We start from the raw sequence: 4,919 nt of genomic DNA, 5'->3' as shown, positions 1-4,919 counted from the left end.
GTGTTAAATGTGTATAGAAAAAATGTTGACCATATATTCAATAATATTAATCTTATATATTAAACATGTATTAGCAAATATATTAGAGATATAAAAAATGTGTATAGAAAAACATTGAAAACCATAGTGGAAACAAAAGAAAATCAATAGAAACAAGAAAATAAACAAACAAAACCAAAAAAAGGAAGAAAAAGAAAAGGAAATAAAGGAAAAATGCTAGTAGAAAATGAAAAAAAAAACAAAGAAACCCAAAAACAAGAAAGAAAAGGAAAACTAGTAAAAACAAAGAAAGAACTGAAGAAAATCGGCGGCGCTGCAAATGAACGATCCTAGGTTAGATTCAAGCGTGCCCCTTTTTTCTCCGGAATCACTAGTTGAGGAGTACTCGTTGCAAAGAGCACTCAAACTCTCCTGGTTGTGACAAGTGGCGCACATGCAGCGCGTCACTTGTCGCAACCTGGGAGTTTTCTCTTTTTCGTAGATCTGTTTATTCAAAACGTTTTATCTCTCAAACCGCTTTCACCGTTGGATTCCTCGCGTCGAGATCTTCAATACTAGATCCCATGTTGATAGGTTTTCACAAACTTTTTTTTCACGAAAAAAATCAGACGAAAAAACCGAACCAGGAGCACGGGTTTTTCCCTTTCCAAAAGAGGCACGCTCGTGCCACTCACAAAATCACAACCGTGCCTCTCGCGGAAGCAAAATCGTGACTCTCGCAGAAGAAAAAAAGAAGAGAAAATGTGTTTTTTTTTGTTTCCAAAGAGGCACGGCCGTGACTCTCGCGGAAGCACAACCGTGCCTCTCGTGAAAGGAAAAAAATAGAAAACACTTTTTCGTTTCCGAGAGGCACGGTCGTGACTCTCGCGAAAGCACAACCGTGCCTCTCGCGAAAGCAAAACCGTGACTCTCGGGAAGGAAAAAAAATAGAAAATATGCTTTTTTGTTTCCGAGAGGCACGGCCGTGACTCTCGCTAAAGCACAACCGTGCCTTTCGCGGAAGCAAAACAGTGACTCTCGCGAAAGGAAAAAAATGGAAAACGCTTTTTTTACCGTTTCTGAGAGGCACGGCCGTTACGCTCACGAAAGCATACTCGTACCTCTTGCGGAAGCAAAACCATGACTCTCGCGAAAGGAAAAAAAAGAGAAAACGTGTTTTTTTTTCGTTTCCGAGAGGCACGGTCGTGACTCGCAAAAGGAAAAGAAAAAAGAAAACGCGTTTTTTCGCGCAAACAAATTTTTTTTTCAATTTTTTTTGTCGAAAGTTAAGGAAGACCGGTGGAAAACCAGAACGTAAAAAAACGTTTAAAAAGCCAAAAACACGTGGGAAAAAATAAATAAACAAAATCCGAAGGGAGCGCTCAGAGCGCGACACGTGGCGAATGACTGAGAGCGCGCCAAGTGACGCTGATCATTGCGAGGCTCCCGAAGGAGCGCTCGTTAACTAGTTGCTCCCCTATTTCTCGACTTTATTATTTGTTTTAGGTATCCGCTAATGGGCCGGCTTGTTACTTTGGACGCTTCAGGCGAGTCTTCCATCGGGCTCGCTATAAGTGAGATATAGCCTTTGCGGCCGCAATGACGTGGAACGTGTAACCCCCACTCACCCCGCGCACCCTTTTGGGCCAGCACATGTGCGGGGCGGGTCACCTGATTTTTTTTCCTTTTGGCTTTCCTTTGCTTTCTTATTTAATTTAATTTAGGATTTCACAAAAGTTGCAAATTTCAACAAAAAGTCTGTGAATTCAAAAAGAATTCCTGGAAAACCACAACTTGATTGACGGATTCATTTTTTATTTTGATTTTTTCTCATATTCGGAAAAATTTCGTGATTGTGAAAAAAATGTTTGACAAATAATAAACTGCTTATAACTTTGATTTTTTCGTATTCTAAAGCAGTTCATGAATTTTTATACTATGTTCACACAATTTCAAAAATGATGTTGACACATTTTTAGACTATGTTCACACAATTCCAAAAAATGTTCATGAATTTTAAATGTTGTTCCCAAATTTCTTAAAAAGTTCATCGGTTCATAAAGTGTTCGCGATTCAAAAACAATTATGCTTTTAAAAAAATGTTCGTGAAGCCGTTGTTTTCTGGAATTTTGAATAATTGTTCCAAAATTTTAAAAAATGTTTTTGAATTCAAATGATGTTGATGCATTTTTAGACTATATTCAAACAATTCCAAAATGTTCATGAATTCTAAATGTTGTTTCCAAATTTCTTAAAAGTTCATAGGTGTAGAAAGTGTTCGCTGATTCATAAACAGTTATGCTTTAAAAAAATGTTCGTGAAAACATTGTTTTCTGGAATTTTGAATAATTTTTACAAAATTCTAAAAATGTTTGCCAATTTTAAAAAAATTCAAGATTTTGAAAGAAATGTTCACAACTTCTAAAAAATGTCATAATTTCTAAAAATGTTCACGAATGTTTAAAAATGTTTCCAAATTCAAAAAATGGTCATGGTTAAAAAATATTCTCGAATTTCAAAAATGTCCGCGACTTCAGAAAATGTCCATGATTTCAGCATATACTCATTTATTCTGAACATTGCGAAATGAAAAATAAAATGAAAAACAAGGAGAAAATTCAATAAAAGGAAATAAATAAATAACATTAAAGAAAAAGAAGGAAAAGGAAAAAAAGAAAGAAACTCGAAAGAAAAAACGAAGCGAAGAACCAAAACCGGTGCTCTTCAGCAGTACACGCTTTTTTTGGTGATCTAATTCTTCTAATTGCTTCAATAGGGGGGGTGCTTTTTTACTTCTGGTGTTCTTTGTACTACCTTGACAGTTGATGAAGTGCTCATCCAAGGCCCGAAGCAGCCCGACAACGACATTGATGTGTATCTAAGGTCATTAGTTGAAGAACTTTTAGAGTTGTGGAGTATAGAAGGTGTACGTGCGTGTGATGAGCACAAACAACAGAAATTTGATCTGTGAGTGTTGCTGTTTGTAACCATCAATGATTGGTTTGTTCTCAGTAACCTTTGAGGACAGACAAACAAGAGATACCACGCATGCACACACAATTTAGATGATACCGACAGTATATATTTGGATAAATGTAAGAATAATGTGTATCTGGGACATCGTCAATTTCTTCTGAGCAGGCATACCGTAAGAAAGAAAGACAAGCATTTCAAAGGTGAGGCAGATCATCGGAAGAAGCCTCTCCACCGTACTAGTGATGATATACTTGATATGGTCAAGGATTTAAAAGTAATCTCTGGAAAGGGTCCTAGCGGACAATCTGTTCCGAATGACGCTAACGGACGCACCCATGTGGAAGAAAAATCTATATTTTGGGACCTACCCTATTGGAAAGACCTAGAGGTCTGCTTTGCAATCGACGTGATGCACATGACGAAGAATCCTTGCATGAACCTGCTAGGCTTCTTGGGCGTGTATGGGAATACAAAAGATACACCGGAAGCACGGGAGGACCAGCAACATATGCACGGAAAAGATGGCATGGATCCAAAGCAGTATCAACGTCATGCCAGCTACACTCTTACCAAAGAAGAGAAGAAAATCTTCTTCGAATGCCTGCTCAGTATGAAGGTCCCGTCTGGCTTCTCGTCGGATATAAAGGGAATAATAAATATGTGTGACGCCCCCGATTTAATCGTACACTAATCATGCACGCAAATGTGTACGATCAAGATCAGGGACTCACGGGAAGATATCACAACACAACTCTACAAATAAAATAAGTCATACAAGCATCATAATACAAGCCAGGGGCCTCGAGGGCTCGAATACAAGTGCTCGATCATAGACGAGTCAGCGGAAGCAACAATATCTGAGTACAGACATAAGTTAAACAAGTTGCCATAAGATGGCTAGCACAAACTGGGATACAGATCGAAAGAGGCGCAGGCCTCCTGCCTGGGATCCTCCTAAACTACTCCTCGACGTCGTCAGCGGCCTGCACGTAGTAGTAGGCACCTCCAGTGTAGTAGGGGTCGTCGTCGACGGTGGCGTCTGGCTCCTGGACTCCAGCCTCTGGTTGCAACAACCAGAAAGAAAGGAAAGGGGAAAAAGGGGGGAGAAAGCAACCGTGAGTACTCATCCAAAGTACTCGCAAGCAAGGAACTAAACTACATATGCATGGGTATATGTGTAAGGAGGCCATATCAGTGGACTGAACTGCAGAAAGCCAGAATAAGAGGGGGATAGCTAGTCATATCGAAGACTACGCTTCTGGCAGCCTCCGTCTTGCAGCATGTAGAAGAGAGTAGATGGAAGTCCTCCAAGTAGCATCTCCAAGTAACATCTCCAAGTAGCATCTCGAGTAGCATAATCCTACCCGGCGATCCTCTCCTCGTCGCCCTGCGGAAAAGCGATCACCGGGTTGTATCTGGCACTTGGAAGGGTGTGTTTTATTAAGTATCCGATTCTAGTTGTCATAAGGTCAAGGTACAACTCCAAGTCGTCCTGTTACCGAAGATCACGGCTATTCGAATAGATTAACTTCCCTGCAGGGGTGCACCACATAGCCCAACACGCTCGATCCCATTTGGCCGGACACACTTTCCTGGGTCATGCCCGGCCTCGGAAGATCAACACGTCGCAGCCCCACCTAGGCAAAACAGAGAGGCCAGCACGCCGGTCTAAACCTAAGCGCACAGGGGTCTGGGCCCATCGCCCATAGCACACCTGCACGTTGCGAGGGCGGCCGAAAGCAGACCTAGCCTAGTGGCGTTCCAGTCCAATTCGGCGCGCGCCGCTCCGTCGCTGACGTCTGAAGTGCTTCGGCTGATACCACGACGTCGGGATACCCATAACTACTCCCACGCAGATGGTTAGTGCGTATAGGCTCGTAGCCGACTCAGATCAAATACCAAGATCTCGTTAAGCGTGTTAAGTATCCGCGAACGCCGAACAGGGCCAGGCCCACCTGTCTCCT

This window comes from Triticum dicoccoides, chromosome 4B (genome assembly GCF_002162155.2).
Source record: "Triticum dicoccoides isolate Atlit2015 ecotype Zavitan chromosome 4B, WEW_v2.0, whole genome shotgun sequence".
Lineage (NCBI taxonomy): Eukaryota > Viridiplantae > Streptophyta > Magnoliopsida > Poales > Poaceae > Triticum > Triticum dicoccoides.
Note: the sequence above shows the minus strand (reverse complement) of the source record.